The 18,253-nt window shown below is 44.1% G+C and overlaps 1 protein-coding gene and 1 long non-coding RNA gene across 3 annotated transcripts in view; both read right to left on the bottom strand.

Annotated features, from left to right (window-relative positions):
* LOC135543600 (alpha-1,6-mannosylglycoprotein 6-beta-N-acetylglucosaminyltransferase A-like) overlaps positions 1–1,389 on the bottom strand; it is a 103,807-nt gene extending 102,418 nt beyond the window's left edge. For both annotated transcript variants that reach the window (XM_064970995.1, XM_064970996.1), the window contains exon 1: positions 1,238–1,389. The gene's annotated coding sequence lies outside the window, so the exon portion shown is untranslated. The remainder of the gene's footprint in view (positions 1–1,237) is intronic.
* A 15,553-nt stretch (positions 1,390–16,942) lies between these two features.
* On the bottom strand, positions 16,943–17,481 carry LOC135543063 (uncharacterized). Its single transcript, XR_010456177.1, has 2 exons — positions 17,381–17,481; positions 16,943–17,270 (listed from the first exon to the last, which is right to left on the bottom strand). It is a non-coding gene; the product is annotated as an uncharacterized LOC135543063 (long non-coding RNA).
* Positions 17,482–18,253: the final 772 nt, after the last annotated feature.

Below are 18,253 nucleotides of genomic sequence, written 5' to 3'. Positions count from 1 at the left end.
CTCTTTCAAATCTACTCAGAGGATTGCAGCAAAGGCAGTATTGAGCAACCCAATCACTGAACTATAGGAAGTTAGGAACACATAGTGAGCTCGCTCTCACAGTGGAAAGTGTGGGGGAAGTGTTTTCATGCTTTTCCACAAAGGACTCTTCACATCTTACCATGTTCACAAAATATTTTAAATTGATACTACAATATAACTACAAATGTGAAAATGTACATTGCTTTATGTATAAAAAAATATATATAAAAAGACTGCAAATTATCCAAATATAGATAGTAAAAAGACCATCAAAATATATAGGCTGTACATAACAAATTGAGATATAGATTTTTTTTAATGACAGGTGGGAGCTACAACTCCTAAAACTAGGCAATACCATGCAGTGTCAACCGGAGCCATGCATTTTAGATTCGTACAGATTATCCATACTCATTCGATTTGGGGAAGAAAAGGTTAACACCTCTAGCTAGCTAGAAACAATTTAAACAGCAATTCTAGCGACATAACCGGTAGTGTCCCTTCTATCATATCAAGCCATGGATCAAATTCAAAAGAATGTTAGCTATTATTATTATTAAATCAATGCAACCAGAGCTATAATTCTGTATCATCATGAAACAAAAGACATTGTTGACAACAAAAACTGCACTGGCTGGTTTGTTATTGTTGCTGCAATAACTGTCAATGACAGGTAGGCTATAACATGGCTAGCTAGCTACTCTCGTCTGACATAGCACTGATATAATCGACACCAGACAATTTTAGCAAGAAAGGAAGTAGCTCTGCTCATAACTAGACACTATGTTTTTAGGGCTAGCAAGGAAGCCAATATGTTTGCATTTCAACGGTTTTAAACTATCAGGTTAGCTGACTCGCTGACAAGCGAACCATTGTATTGTTATGACAGGTCAGATTGATTATTAGCGCTGCGGTATGCGATTCTTTACTAGCTCGCATTAGCTGTCACATGCAGTAGTTTCTCGGCTAGCCAACTAACGTTAGCTATCTCAGGGAACTAACAATAACAGTACTGTAATGGCTGTTAACGAGAGATAGGACATGAAACGCGAACAAACTGAAATAGCTAGCTAGGTATGAGTCTGGCTTTTTGGTCATCCTTCCGTCATTGAGCAGCACTTCTAACCGCAGTAACAAGTCGCTCGTAGTACGTTTGGGATAATACTGCGACTCTACAATGAAATTGCTATGTTGTGGAAATCATATTACAGCTTACCTTTCGGATAGTAGAGTGCCCCAAATTGACTTCAGGACTCAGGTTTTGTGTTATACTGATATGATAACAAATGCTACAGGATTCCGTATGAATGGACAGTTACTGTAGCTTGCTATGATTTTCCGCTCTAGCGCTCGAGCCTTTTCTATCGTTCTACCACTTCCAGCACCTTGTCCAAACGCAAAGGCTATTTAGGGATCCTCTGAATGTTGACATCTCCTGGGAAAAAAAGAGAGCAATATTTACCTTTATGATAAAATGATAAGCATACATTGAATTACATGTTACATCGGTGCAATTTTATTCATATTTAGAACCTTGTTTATTTTATATTTCGCATACACCATACACGCGATTTATGTACCAATTGCCTGTGTCATGCAAGGAATTGTGGGCCTAAAGAGATCACAAATAGGGGAAAACGATATGCATAAACTATTTGTGGTCAATAATTCCATGATAACTGAAACGATACATTATTTATATAGTTTTCTTGCTTTCATGATATGTTCATTATAAGTAGCCGAATCTACACATCAGCCCAAGGCTGCGTAGTGTCATAGGACAACAAAATCACCATTCTCCCTTGACAAGGTGAACAAAAGACTAAAAGACAAGTTTAGGGATTGCTGCCATCTGCTGGCTTTTTGTATACTGAAAGTAAGCGTTATAGTCACCGTCGTTCACTTCACACTTATGTCACACACTGGGTGCTACATTGGGTGCGTCACTTGATTCAGAAATGATCATCTATTTTAGCTGATAGAGTATAAAGAAATCAAAACTGTTGATCTGAGAGGCCCACTAGAGGGTATCCACAGAACAGTTTATTATGCCAATATTATGGGGACATGACTTAAAACATGCGAGGGAAAGGTTTTTTAATAACAGGATTTGAAATGGCACACCAATCCTCCTTTACCTTCACCTGGTTGATAATAGGCTATAGGTTTGTAGATTACTTGTCCAGCCTTTAAATTAGCAGTCTATCACAAACAACAACATTCATGATTGGCTCTGCCCACTTAAGAATATTAACAGTGAAAAGAGTTCAATATATTATATTGTAATAATAAACACAAATTTGATGTTTTCCTGCCAAAATACAGCAACATTCCTGGCCTACTCTCTTATCTAATCCATATCAAGTGACACATTGATATTCAAACTAGTTTATTACAAGATTATTTTAGATTTGCTTAATATTTTTGATTTTGATGATGGTTTGTTAAAAAAAAATGTGGGGAGCATTACCACAGTCCTTTAGGCCCAGACATTGGCAACCCATCCATATCACATTGATATTCTAATTTTTAGGCTGTGGACCACATTATGAAAGCACTCCATCTTCAAAGGAAGTATAAATTACAGATAAGCCCCCTCCCAAAGCTCAGAATTATTGTATCAGAGGATTTCTTAATGTCTTTGCCCCTCTCGATTCAAAGACATACTTCTATAAAGAGGCCCCTCTCAAATTTGAGAGGAGAATGTCTTGTACTTTCCATTGAAATCCAAAGAGGCACCAAATAAAGCCTGCGGGTGTAGTAGGCCTTGTGCACCTTACTCAAAATGGACAGCATTTAGTCAGGATCATTAGGAGATGATTATGATAAGACATTATTAGGGAGTCATACATGCTCTTTATGACAAGTCTTACATTGCATTATAACTGCATCACAATGCATTAAATGCTTTAAGTAAAGTGTTACCAAAGTTCAATCTAATTCAAACTAAGTATAAAGTAGAGCACCTACTGTATCAATTGGTAGCTACCAGCAAGTTAACCTGTAGGAAACTGGGTCCCATTGGAATGTTAATGATACTATGGCCACTAAGCATCTCTGCTGCATATTCCCCCTCAATGCAATAATGACTCATGGCTCAGAGCCTCAGACACATTCACTGAACAATTCATGCAGAGGGCTCATAATAATGTGTCATGGTAAGTACCCGCCCTCTGTGAAATCTGAGTAAATCATGTTGCTCCTCAGCATAGAAATATCATCTATTAATCTTCTAATCATTATCTTATTATCTAGTCATTCTGTGCCAGTTGGGAAGTTGATTGACTATATCAGAGGTGATTGTAATGGTAACGGAATTGAGTCAATTCAGAAAAGCAAACGATAGGCCTACTATGATCATCTTCCTTTTGTGCAGTGGACATGGTCCCTATTTGTGCATTATTTTTCACCAGAGCCCTGATCAAAATTAGTGCACTATGTAGGGAATTGGGTGCCATTTGGGACACAGACATGATTGTGACCATTTTACTTTTCATCAGCTGAAATATACATCCAGGGAATTATGGTAATTTACAAATTTGGATAACCCTAATCATCCTGTAACACATCTTGTAACTGACACATAATCAGACAGAGGTTACAGTCAGTGGCAACTCATCATTTACGGCGGGTGTTTTACATGTTTTGGATATTATTTTGCCAATTAATACGTGTCACATATCAGTTTGCAAACAATGTAAAAAATATATGTATATATATATATATTATTGAGTTAATAAAGCGGCATACAAACATGGTCTCTTTTTTGCTTTCTTGAGTAAGCCAGCTCCAAAATGCAGATGTTGCAGCCTAGCTCAGTGCTTTCTGTGGTGGTGGGGCAGCCAACAGAAAATATGGAGCCTAGGGGTTGGTAATGTTCTCTAGTTGCGCCGTGATTGGCTCAGTGTTCTGTCACTCATGGGGACACTACGAGCCATACCATACCATAGAGTTACATTAGAAGTGCACATCCAAGAAGGCTCAAGGTCATTGGCCACAGATAAAATTACGTCAAATCCCATGATATCTACCATAGCTTTGATTAGACTGATCACGTCAACAGCAAGCTAGCAGTCATCATCATGAATCAAGTTGACAATTTACTGGCATATCATTTTCAATCCTTGTCATATGAAGAGAAATTATGAAGAGGAAATATAGATAAAACCTATCGGTGCTCATCGGCCATTGGACATAAACATTACACAACAAGTTGGAAGTCAATGAGTGGTTTGGAAGAAATCAGTGGCTAACTGCAAGCGTTGCAAAGCAATCACTAGCCGGCTATTCAGTGGAGTGGGTGTGTGGTCCAAGTCTGGGTTTAAGGGTCTCTTTTCCAAGCTTAAAATTATAAACATTCAACATTGGCCATGCTGTCAATCCAGCATGACTTCTGCCGCGTACAAAACAACTGGAAACACGGGAACTGGGAAATCTCAGACTTCAGTGAGTTCAAGACAACTGGGAACTTGGAAAAAAACTAGCTCCGACTGGGAAAATACATTTTGAACGGTCATCCAACTTGGAATTTCAAGTCGGGAACTCAGGCCTCTTACTAGAGCTCTGGCCTGAAGATCACTTACGTCATGATTCAATCTTGGTTTTTTTCCCTGAGTTCCCAGTTGTCTTGAAAGCACAATAAATCCAGAGAATCCCAGACTATGATCACAAAGTTTGATAACAAAATTTGCCCATGCCACCTTCCTGTTCAAGTGAGCACTGTACAACAAGGTGAGTCCAAGAATGTATTGTATGCTGCTGCATAAATGATGTTATATGCCAGGGAGAAATGTATACTGTAACTACTCTATGAAAGTAATACTAAGTTGTGTAGTAAGCTTGTCAGGATTTGGCCAGGGTTGTTCCGGGTTTTGGTCACTAGATGCCCCCATTGTGCTTTTTGACCTTATGTTTTTTCCCTTGTTCCCCATTATTATTTGCACCTGTGCCTCGTTTCCCCTGATTGTATTTAAACCCTTAGTTTCCCTCAGTTCTGTGCTCTGTGTTTGTATGTTAGCACCCAGCCCTAGTGTTCTGTGTTTTCTTGTCGATTCCGGTGGATGCTCTTGTGGAATTCTGTTTTTGTTTTTGAGTATCTCTTGAGGCTTTTTTTGTGCTATTCCTACCACCTTTTGGATTTGCCATTTTTGTATTGAAGGACTTCTCCTTTTTACTTTATTAAATACACCGTCTTAAGTACTGCTGTGTCTGCCTCATCTTCTGGGTTCTGCTGACTATTTGTGGCTCAGTTGGTTAAGTGCCTGTTTCTCACTCCGGAGACCCAGGTTCGTAACCGGGTCCTGACAGAAACACAGAGCCAAAAATGAACCCAGAGGCAGCCAGTTCCCAGGACCCTTTGCCATGCTGTCCCACCACCAGGAGACTGTCCAACGCCACGAAGCCGCCCTGGTTCAGCAAGAGGCCTTAATGGCTAGACATTCTCATCTTCTGTCGGAGATGCTGACTTCCATTAAGCAAATATCTGATCGTCTTACCCCGGCAACAGTTCCCGTCCCAGTACCTCAGATTCACTTACCCATGGCAGTTAACCCCCTGGCTGAACCTCGTCTTCCACCTCCCCAACGGTTCTCAGGTGATCCAAGTGCTTGTAAAGGGTTTCTCACCCAATGTTCTCTCTCCTTTGAGCTACAACCTCGTCGTTTCCCACCGACCGGTCTAAGATTGCTTATATCATCACCCTGCTGTCGGAAAAAGCCCTGGCCTGGGCTACTGCTGTGTGGGATGCCCATAGTTCCTGCTGTGCCAGCTACTCTGCCTTTGCTGAGGAATTCAAACGAGTGTTTCAAGGCCCAAGCAGTGGTTCTGACTCAGCCAAACAGCTCCTGACTCTCCACCAAGGTTGGCGCAGCGTGACGGACTATGCCATCCAGTTCCGCACGGTGGCAGCAGCAAGTGGCTGGAACAACGAGGCGCTCACGGTGTGCTTTCTGAAAGGCCTTTCCGACACTATCCAAGATGAACTGGCCACTCGGGAACCACCGGACAATCTCGAGTCCCTGATCAAGTTGGCCTCACGCATTGACCAGCGTCTGAGAGAGAGAACTCAACCGTAGACCTCTAGCCCCTATCAGTCCCAGCTCCGAGTCCCCACCTTTATCCTCGCTGGCTCCATCGGAACCCATGCAGATTGGACGCATCTCCCAGGCTGAGAGAGACCGCCGGATGAGGGAGCGACGCTGTCTATATTGCGGCAAACCGGGCCATTTCCGTTCCACGTGTCCCGGGCTCCAGGGAAACGCTCTGTCCCGTACAGACCGGGGGGAACTGTAACGGGAAACAACCTCCTCCCATCCGTCCAACTCCCGTCTGCTCATTCCAGTCACCCTCTCCTGGGACAACCACAAGCTTCACCTTCAAGCCTTGGTAGACTCTGGAGCCGCAGGTAACTTCATGGATGGTGTCTGGGCGAAGGAGAATGGCGTTCCCTCTGAACCTCTAAGTGAACCCATGAGGGTCACTACATTGGATGGAAGCCCTTTGGGATCTGGACTTGTCACTCATGTCACTACCTCCTTGCGACTTTCAGTTTCACAACACCAGGAATTGATGAACTTTCATTTGATCTCCTGTTCCGAGTTCCCTCTCGTCCTTGGGTACCCCTGGCTTCACAGCCATAACCCTCACATCGACTGGTCTGTGGGCACTATCAAGCAGTGGGGTCCTACGTGCCAAGCTACTTGTATTTTCCAGAATGCCCCGAGTTCTACTCCCGAGTCTTTAGAATCCATCGACCTGACCCGAGTTCCTGAGTGTTACCATGACCTCAAACTGGTGTTTAGCAAACAGAGGGCCACCATGCTACCACCCCATAGACCTTACGATTGCCCCATCGACCTGTTTCCGGGCACTTGCCCCCCCAGGGGTCGGATCTTTTCCCTATCTCCACCCGAACGAGCTGCTATGGATACCTACATCAAGGACGCTCTGGAAGCAGGCCTCATGCGTCCATCCACCTCCCCGGCGGGAGCAGGGTTTTTCTTTGTGGCCAAGAAAGACGGTGGATTACGTCCTTGCATCGACTACCGGGGACTCAATGCCATAACCGTCCGTAACCGTTACCCGCTACCCCTTATGGCCACAGCCTTCGAGCTGCTCCAGGAAGCAGTTGTTTTCACTAAGCTTGACCTGCGGAACGCATACCATCTTGTGCGGATCAGACCTGGTGACGAGTGGAAGACCGCTTTCAACACGCCTACTGGTCACTATGAATACTTGGTGATGCCCTTCGGCCTGACCAACGCCCCAGCGGTGTTCTAAGCGCTCATAAACGATGTGCTTAGGGATATGCTTAACATATTTGTGTTCGTTTACTTGGATGACATCCTCATCTTTTCGAGCTCCCTTCAAGAACACACTAAGCATGTCAGACAAGTACTCAAACGCCTCCTGGACAGCCATCTGTACGTTAAGCCGGAAAAATGTGAATTCCATTCATCCCGAGTACAATTCCTGGGATTTGTAGTGGAACCCGGTCGAGTCCAAATGGACCCCAGGAAGGTAGGGGCGGTAGCGGATTGGCCCACCCCCAAATCCGTTAAGGAAGTTCAGCGTTTCCTGGGCTTCACAAACTTTTACCGCAAGTTCATCAAGAACTTCAGCTTGGTGGCAGCCCCTCTCTCAGCTTTAACCAAGGGTGGCAATGCAAGGTTTTTGTGGGGAAGAGAAGCTGAGACGGCCTTCCAAGGACTCAAGCAGCGCGTTTCTCTGCTCCCATCCTGATACTACCGACTACGGATGAACCATTTGTGGTGGAGGTAGACGCATCAGAGGTTGGTGTTGGAGCTGTCCTGTCTCAGAGGGGTGAAGACAAGAAGCTTCATCCGTGCGCTTTCTTCTCACACCGGCTTACCCCGACTGAGAGGAACTACGATGTGGGGGATCGTGAACTCCTAGCGGTTAAGATGGCATTGAAGGAATGGAGACACCGGCTCGAGGGGGCTTCTCACCCGTTTCAAGTGCTTACGGACCACAAAAATCTGGAGTATATCCAGCAGGCGAAGCGGTTGAACTCTAGACAAGCTAGATGGTCTCTTTTCTTCAATCGATTCCAGTTTATCCTCACCTATCGGCCCGGGTCGAAGAATCTCAAACCGGATGCCCTGTCCCGAGTCTACGCTCCTGCCATTCGAGATGACACGGACATGCCTGTCCTTCCTGCTGCTAAGATTGTGGCTCCGATCTCGTGGCAAGTTGAGGATACCGTGAGACGTGCTCAAGCTAGCGAACCGGACCCGAAAGGAGGTCCTGCCAATCGGTTGTTTGTCCCCAAGGCAGTGAGGACTCAGGTCCTTCTGTGGGGGCACTCCTCTCGCCTCACCTGTCATCCGGGCGTAGGTCGCACCTTGGAGTTCATCCAGCGTAAGTTCTGGTGGCCTACCATAAGAGAAGACGTTGCCACTTTCGTCAATGCCTGCCCCGTGTGCTGCCAGGGCAAATCTTCTCACCTCCGCCCTCAAGGACTCCTTCACCCTTTACCTGTTCCCCACAGACCCTGGTCCCATATCTCATTGGACTTTATTACTGGACTTCCTCCATCCCATGGCAATACTACTATCCTAGTCATAATCGACAGGTTTTCAAAGGCGGCCAGGTTCGTCCCTCTGACTAAGTTACCTTCTGCCAAGGAAACGGCTGAGTTGGTAATTAATCATGTGTTCCGAGTCTTCGGCATTCCTCAAGATATGGTTTCTGACAGAGGTCCCCAGTTCGCCTCAAGGTTTTGGAAGGCCTTCTGCCAACTCATGGGGGCTTCTGCCAGTCTATCTTCAGGGTACCATCCGGAGTCCAACGGCCAAACAGAGAGGATGAATCAAGAGCTGGAAACCACCCTCCGATGTATGACTCGTGACAACCCGTCCACATGGTCATCCTTTATTGTTTGGGCCGAATACGCGCACAACACCTTGCGCTCCTCCTCCACTGGTATGTCCCCGCACGAGTGTCAGTTTGGCTATGCTCCTCCATTGTTCCCGGACCAGGAGGCAGAAGTCAGAGTGCCTTCAGCCTTGAAGTTCGTCAGACGCTGTCGGCTTATGTGGAGGAAGACCCGTCTTAATCTTATGCGTTCCTCACAGAGGTACCAACAACAAGCCAACAGACGTCGCTGTCCCGGGCCTACCCTGCGCCCCGGCCAGAGTCTGGCTCTCCACAAGAGACTTACCTCTACGGGTGGAGTCTCGCAAGCTGTCCCAAAAATACATCGGTCCCTTCAAGGTTGCCAGGAGAGTTAACCCAGTTTCTTATCGCCTACACTTACCCAGATCCCTTAAGATTAATCCCACATTTCACATTTCATTGTTAAAACCTGTTGTTTTTTCTCCCCTTGTCCCGGCAGACAGACCTCCCCCTCCACCTCGTGTCATTGGAGGCCAGCCGGCTTATACCGGCCATCGGATACTGGATTCCCGCTGGGTGCTGCGGTCCTGGCAGTATCTGGTGGACTGGGAAGGCTACGGTCCCGAGGAGCGCTCCTGGGTTCCTGCCAAAGACATCCTGGACCCTGACCTCATTCGTCAGTTCAGGGCCCTCCACCCTGAGAGAGCTGGTAGGAACGTCAGGAGCCGTTCCTAGGGGGGGGATTCTGTCAGGATTTGGCCAGGGTTGTTCCGGGTTTTGGTCACTAGATGCCCCCATTGTGCTTTTTGACCTTATGTTTTTTCCCTTGTTCCCCATTATTTGCACCTGTGCCTCGTTTCCCCTGATTGTATTTAAACCCTTAGTTTCCCTCAGTTCTGTGCTCTGTGTTTGTATGTTAGCACCCAGCCCTAGTGTTTTGTCGATTCCGGTGGATGCTCTTGTGGAATTCTGTTTTTGTTTTTGAGTATCTCTTGAGGCTTTTTTGTGCTATTCCTACCACCTTTTGGATTTGCCATTTTTGTATTGAAGGACTTCTCCTTTTTACTTTATTAAATACACCGTCTTAAGTACTGCTGTGTCTGCCTCATCTTCTGGGTTCTGCTGACTATTCGTGGCTCAGTTGGTTAAGTGACTGTTACTCACTCTGGAGACCCAGGTTCGTAACCGGGTCCTGACAAAGCTGTTAGTAGCCCATGTGCCTCACCCTAATAATTTGGTCCCTTTCCCCCTTTATAACGTAGCCTACTGTTCTGAATTGGTGGTGCACATGTAGCCTATAACCTGTTTTAGAGAAATGTCTTCATCAAATATTGTAAGCACTTTCATTGTCTGCTTCTAAGCCCCCTTTATTTATCATACAGCTCTGACTTGGTGTACAGGGAGAATACTGTAAGAACGGCCCATGTCCTGAATTCTGTCGCTGTACATTTCAAAACTGCTGAACAAATAGTTATATTGACTACATCTGTCCTAGCTCGCTCATTAATGTCTTAATTTAAGTTACGGATTGCCTTTTATGCGCTCGTCTTCCCCTTATGCCATAGTTTGTACTGTACATCTCAATTGTCAGTAGAAACCACATAAAATGTTGTTTAAGCAAGTCAGCCATATCAGCTATGTTTTATAGGCAGTAAATGAGGCTGAATTAACTGTTTCCCTGCCAGAAAAGTCTCAACAGATTCACTCCATGGTGCTGAAAAGAAAACTGATGTTGGGACAGCTTTATGTAGGCCCTAACAGTTTTTTAAATATATCTTTTTGTATTATTATTTATTGAATATCTGAAACATACAATATACTTGCAGTGAAGCCGCTAATTAACTACATCATACCAGTCATCCAACAGATTCCCATTCAGAGTGACACACAGAAGCATCCAGGGTCAATGCCCTGCTCGAGGGCATGTTGACAAATCTACCACCAGGCCAAAAAACATGAACCCGAACCCTCCAAGATCCCCCCCACAGTTCCCCAATAGCTGTTTCTCAACCATTCGAGACTCCTCGCACAGCCCCCCCCCCAAGAAAAAAATACAATTAATTCCATTCCTCACCCCCAAGAACCCCCCCAATGCACCAACTACCAAGAGAATGAATCAAAGAGAAAAAAGAAAAAGACTAGGCTACTTGCCTCCACTATATGCATGTGTACAAACACCTACACGGCATCAGCCTCAGACAAAACGGCATTAGTTGAAAAAAAAAACTGCCCCTCGGTGTCATTCAAACTGACTTTTAAGTTTTATTTGGACTTTTAAATTATTATTATTTATTTTTTTAATCTTTGACCATCATTCTATCTCCCACACAGAAACTCCATTCCCACTTGTCTCCAATTCCACATCCCAACCCTCAGCTTCCCTCAGCCCATCCCATCTATCTCTGCTGGTCACCCTCAGCTTCCCTCAGCCCATCCCATCTATCTCTGCTGGCCACTCACTTCGGGTTTCGATGCAACACATATCTTTCAACTATGCTGTGTTGCTTGACGTACAATTTCAATCTATATAATCAAATAGAATCCACAGATTGCGAGTTGAAGATAAATACTTTTACTAAGAGTATTAGTATATTAGTAATTGACTGACCCGGTCTCTCCAGATCTCCTAACAGTACTATTTCTAGGGTCAATTGTAGATCAATGCTATGCATTTTCAGCCATTCCTGAACCTGAGACCAGAAACAGGCTACCTGAGGGCAATACCTAAATAAATGGTCTATTGATTCTGTATCCTTACAACAAAATCTGTAGAGCTTCGATTACTTTATGCCCCAAATATTCAACATTCTGTTGGTGGCAAGAATTCTATATAATTTTAGCTGAAAAGCACAAAGTCTTGAATCTTGCGTCGTTTTATATATCAACTCTGTACCATGGAATTGGTACATCAAAAATCTCTTCCCAACTATTTTGCAATCTGTAAGGCACAGTTGTCACCATCCTGGTCCTCAAATGAAACTGGTATACTTTCCTATTTATGCTATTTTTATTACCTCCATGAAGGACATAACTCTACCATTCCAATGTACAATATAATTTAAGAACAAAATACCCATTTCAAACATATTTCCCATAAATACAGGTATTTTATCAACCAGCACATTTGAGTTCAGTCATAATATTTGTTGCAATATTTGTTCTATCTTTTCAGGGGGATGAAAATGAAATTGTAGCCAGCTCTGCAATGCTTGTTTGAAAAAGAGAGATCCTTTGAAAAAAAGTTACATTTTCAATTAATCGAAAATTAGACATGGCAATCCTCACAAAGGCAATTTTTAAACAATGGATGAGCTTTTCTTGGTAATCTACTTGAGAACCATTTAGGGTTCAAATAAAACTTTTGAATGAGTGAAGCTTTTAGAGAGAGTTTTAGTGCTTTTATATTTAATAACCTCAACCCACCCAATTCATAATCATTATATAGAAAGGAGCGTTTTTGCCTCCCGGCTGGCCCCAGTGGTTCAGGGCGCTGTACTGCAGCGCCAGCTATGCCACCAAAGACTCTGGGTTCGCGCCCAGTCTCCGTCGTAACCGGCCGCGACCAGGAGGTCCGTGGGGCGATGCACAATTGGCCTAGTGTCGTCCGGGTTAGGGAGGGTTTGGCCGGTAGGGTTATCCCTGTCTCATCGCGCACCAGCGACTCCTTGTGGCAGCGCCATAAGTAAGTGAGTAACTGAGATATGACTAAGGAGTTCATCAGGGCAATTTTTCCATAAATAAACAGGCAGTTATTGAATGTACACTTGGAATGCAATGAATAGATCAAGATGAATGTATGCATATCAAATGGCTCCAACAGTACCAGTCAAAAGTTTGGACACACCTACTCATTCAAGGGTTTTGTAGAATGTCCATGGTTACAGGATCTTGTTCTATTTAAAGAGCTTTACATTTAAATGTATATTTAAGAGCTTATTTATATGTTTTGTGATTTGAATACTGAGTATGTCGACTTCACTATCATTCCATTTTATAGGTAAACTGCAGGGTAATGTAAAAGTTGTATTTTTTTATGTAGGCCCTAACAGTTTGTGGGCACCGTTTATCACTGTTATAGTACAATTAATGTATTGTTTAGTGGTGTGTTGTGTTGTGTTGTATAGTGGCTTTGCTGGCATGCATCATAAACGTTTGGGGGGAGTTTGCCCCACTAAGATTTAAATGCTAAAATCGCCACTGGTTACAGTATATATCTTTGACACTTATCTTTCACTCCTCACAAATAGATTAGTTGCTTTAGGTGTGGCAGAGAGCAACAGAGATCAATTTTGAACATTTTATCAAATAACATACAAAGTTACATGTCGAAAATAAGTAGTAGCCAGTGCAGTCTATGAGTAGTGCACACATTGTGGTGAGTACTGCATAAAATTGAACCTACACTCCATGTACCATAATCAAATGAATGACCTTTATATGGATCTATAGAGAGTGAAAGAGAAGGACAAATGTATGACTGTTCTTATTCTCAATCTGACAGCTTTCCTGCCAACACTAAGGAAAAAAGAGAAGAAACTGTTTCTTTAAAAAAATATATCTTATTATCCTTCAGCAGTTAGGAAAGACAGCTCTTTTGAAGTGCACATGAAAAAGATGATCATATTGCATATACTGTCACATCCTGACCGTAGTTCCTTTTTTTTACGTCTCTATTTTAGGTTGGTCAGGGCGTGAGTTGGGGTGGGTATTCAATGTTTTGTTCTATGTTTGTATTTCTATGTGTTTGGCCTGGTATGGTTCCCAATCAGAGGCAGCTGTCAATTGTTGTCTCTGATGTCTCTCCTTGTCTCTCTCCCTCTGTCTCTGTGTGTGTGTGTGATTGTGAGGGCGGAGACAGGTGTGCTGGAGTCAGAGCAGATCCCCACCAGCTGCAACCTGTTCCATAATCAAGACCTCTACAAATACTCAGTCCTGCCACTTCCACACTGTCAGATCATAATCGCTGCCCAGTCTGTACATGGTGCTAGTTGGTTGTTCCTGTGTTCCCTTGCCCGATGCTGTTTTACTCTCTGCTGCAGTTCTGCCTGCTCTGACTCTAGTCCATCTTCTCGTCAGTCCTGCTACTCTGTCCTGGATTCTACACACCTCTCGCTCCATCCTCAACCCTCGTACCTGGTTTCCAGCAACCCGCCCAAGCTTCCCCTGACCTGCACTCAATCTTCCTCCAGTGTTTCAAAAAATACCTTGGTTACCTCATTCCAGTCTCCTCGTTGGAGTCTGCTCTTGTGTTCACCTGTTCTGCTCTGTGTGACAAATACAAAGGGAGATATCTCACAGTAATATGATGTGGGTTATCTTGACTACTGTGAGGCGACTGAACGTGAATATATCAATATTATAATTTGAATATAAATGATTTGATAAAAACATCAAAGTAATGATTTTAATGTCATTCTTATGTCTGACTTTGACACATGAGTGATATTCTCCTGAACCAGACAATAGTTATCATTTTAGTCATTTAACAAATGCACCTATTCAGAACAACTTACAATCAACAAAGGTAGGTAAGACAACCACATAATCAGTCATTGCAAGTAAAACCATTCCTTGAAAAATCAGCTATCAGTGAAATTAGTGCTAGTAAGAAAAGACAAGTGCAAGTGTTAGTACAAGAAAGACAAGTAAAACACTAAGAATGTTTTTATTTTATTACGAGGGGTGCTAGGGGGTTCAAACAAGGTGCTCTTCGAATGAAACAGACAGCACACACAACTGATAGGTTATTGTGGCTAGCAAAAGCAACTCAGCCTAAGAACAGAACTTAGAAACCCACCCAAAACATACCAAACCCAAACACAAGACTAAACAATGGCAGGTCACAGTGAAAGAGAATCACACAAAGCCAGTATAAGCCAGTCCCGCATGGGTATGGTTCTCAATCAGGGACAGCTGTCTATCGTTGTCTCTGATTGGGAATCATACTTAGGCAGCCTGTTTTGCCACCTTAGTTTTGTGGGATGTTGATTTTTGTTAGCTCTGCGAAGCCTACAGAACGTGATGTTAGTTATTCTTTTGTTTTGGTGTTCTGAGAAAATAAAGAATCATGAACACGTACCACGCTGCACCTTGGTCCACTTTTTCCGATGGGTGTTACATCCATTTTCTTGGAATTGCTGTCACCTGAGTGGTTGAACGGTTAAAGCTAAATAACAACCTTGTAAACCTGCCATGACTCACCTGTGGACTTTCTGTATGCTTTATCAATATTTCGGGCATTTACTGTCTGTGGTGTGTGTGTAAACGGGCACCAATATAGGGGGAGAGGCATCCTAAATCCCACAAATCCTTTAAACATCATTGGAAGTGAGTACAGGAGAGAGGAGGAAAGGATGAGAGAAGGTCTGCTGTGGAGAGATCAAGAGGCAATAGGCATTGGCAGCCTTGGAGAAGAGTGCAGTGGACACATGCACCCAGGGGGAAGGGCAATGTACCATGTTGAGCTAGCGGGTCACCGATCAGAAAACATTAAACTGTAATCATACTTTGCAAGCTGTCCGTTGTAACATGCTTATCGGGACTAAGCAATAGGCTTTTTCACAGTGTTTCGAACATAGTGGGTCAAATAAACAGAAATTAACTTTATAACATTCTCATGACTAGTGTGTCAAATATACAGTTGGAAATTAACTTTGTAATCATATTTGAGAACTGTTATACCATTCTTATGACCTGTAACGGTCATCGTTGCATGAAGAAGTGGACCAAAGTGTTCATGATTTATTATTAGAACTGAACAACAAAGAGAATGAACAAAACAGTTCTGTCTGGTTCAGACACAAAAACAGAAAACAATTACCCACAAAACACAGGTGGGAAAAGGCTACCTAAGTATGGTTCTCAATCAGAGACAACGATAGACAGCTGCCAATGATTGAGAACCACACCCGGCCAAACACACAGAAATAGAAAACATAGAACACAAAACATAGAATGCCCACCCCAACTCACGCCCTGACCAAACCAAAATAGATACATAAAAAGGATCTCTAAGGTCAGGGTGTGACATGACCACGTAAAATGCTTAATGTGTCAAATATATAGCGGGAAACAAACATTTGGAGGTCACACGTGACACCTTTGATTTCATCCCTGGCAAAAAAAAGCTGTCAAACATGCTCTAGCATATTCCGACGTGAGAACAGAGAGCTACCAAGCACCCCATCAGAGGAGCAAAACAGGAAGGAGACCCAAGAAGCCCTCTTCTTGTCAGCTATAGGGGCTAACAGATGGCAGAGGTGGGATTAGGGCTCTATGAGATGAAAGATCAGTCAGATGAAAGACTTCCTCGCTGCATCGACGTGCACAGGCACGTTATTACTCTAGTTAATCACAGAATGACGTAATGAGTTCACTAACTCTACATATAAACTGGGGGATTTTATACATTCACTTTGAATCAAACTGATGGACATGTCTCTTTTAGAACAACACACAGACTCTATTTGGCAATCTGATAGTAGTAATAGTAATATATACCATTTAGCATATGTTTTTATCCAAAGAGACTTTGTAGTTACAGTATATGTAATCCATGCAGGAATTGGAATTGATCACACAACCAATTGAGCCACACAGGATAATGATTGCTACATTATTCATTTCGGAGAAATAAGCACCTCTAAAAGCTCACAGCACATTCCAGGGCAACTGTAATGTCAACCAGCTGTCCCCGTGGCAGGATGCAGAGTGATCAGAGGATGGTTACATAAGTATGCATAAAGTGGGTTGCAATTTGTGCAATTTGGGATGCAAACAAGTCTTAGTGTGAGTCCGGATATATAATAACCATTGAGTTGTGTTAACACCCAGTGTTACCATTATTAAACAGTCACAAGGTAACGCTGCTTTTGAGTCAAGACAGATAAAATACTTTAGATCTTTCGAGTGGCTAGGAAGTTGCAAGAGTCTTCACAGGTGTACAAATAACTCAAGAGTACGGATGTAGGGTAGTTGGTGCCATGAAGGGACTAATTGAATGACCTACAGAGTACTATAAGGTCCCATATGCTGAGCCTGTTACAACACAGAGGCGGATGCAAGATGCAAGCAACGATGGTTTTAATGAATGTAGTTCACAGCAGCAACATGACAGACAGACTGTACTCAGAAGGAATCCGACCCAGGAACTCGGGCGCATCTTCCGATCATAACGTGCTGAGAAAACCAGGGGAGTGTGTCCGGATGAGTAGGAAGGAGCACAGCAGAGAATCCACACAAGAGAAGAGCACGGACACACGACACAACCTCAGAGAAGAAACAACGATCTGACAACAAGAAACACTGGTAACAGAACATATAAAGGGAAGATAAGTGGTTCCAGCTGGCGCAGACAATCAGGCCGAGATTGGGAAACCACGCCCACACAAACACTGGAGAGAGAGAGAGAGAGAGAGAGCGAGAAAGAGACGGAGGCAGTGGATTCATGAACCGTGACAATACCCCCCTAGGAACGCCTCTTGGCGTTCCCAGGCTAATTTACCTGTCGATTGAAATCATCGATAAGGGAGTGATCCAGAATGTCCCTAGCAGGTACCCAACTTCTCTCCTCCGGGCCGTAACCCTCCCAGTCCACCAGGTACTGGAATCGCGTCCTCCTTCTAGAGTCCAAAATACGATTGACAGAAAAGGTGGTTTCCCCATCAACAAGTCGTGGCGGCGGGGAACCGGGACCGGCGGGTTAATGCGTGCCTGAAACACAGGTTTTATTTTAGACACATGAAAGGTAGGATGAATTCTCCTATACGCCGGAGGAAGCTTGAGCCGGACCGCCACCGGACTAATGATCCTGGTGATTCTGAACGGGCCGATAAATTTGGGGGCAAGCTTGTTCGAAACGGATCGGAGTGGAATGTTCTTAGTAGAAAGCCACACTCTTTGGCCAACGACGTATACCGGAGGCTTCGACCGGTGGCGATCGGCCTTAGCCTTGGTGCGCGCCCCCACCCGGAGAAGAGTCTCACGGGCTCTGCTCCATGCGTGATGGCACCTCTGGATGAAAGCGTGAGCGGAGGGAACAGTGACCTCGGACTCCGTACTGGGAAAGATAGGTGGCTGGTAACCTAAACTACACTCAAACGGAGAGAGACCCGTGGCTGCCACTGGCAACGAATTGTGAGCGTACTCAACCATAGAGAGTTGTTGACTCCAGGAAGAGGGATTCTTAGAAACCAAACATCGCAACACTCTCTCCAAATCTTGGTTGGCCCTTTCCGTTTGACCGTTGCTCTGGGGATGAAACCCTGAAGACAGGCTGACACTCGCTCCCAGTAACCTACAAAACTCTTGCCAAAACTTGGACACAAATTGGGGCCCCCGGTCAGAAACTACGTCCATCGGCAGGCCATGTAAGCGA

Source organism: Oncorhynchus masou, chromosome 7 (assembly GCF_036934945.1).
Source record: "Oncorhynchus masou masou isolate Uvic2021 chromosome 7, UVic_Omas_1.1, whole genome shotgun sequence".
In the NCBI taxonomy this organism is placed as follows: Eukaryota; Metazoa; Chordata; class Actinopteri; order Salmoniformes; family Salmonidae; genus Oncorhynchus; species Oncorhynchus masou.
Note: the sequence above shows the minus strand (reverse complement) of the source record. Positions and strands in the feature narration are given on the sequence as shown.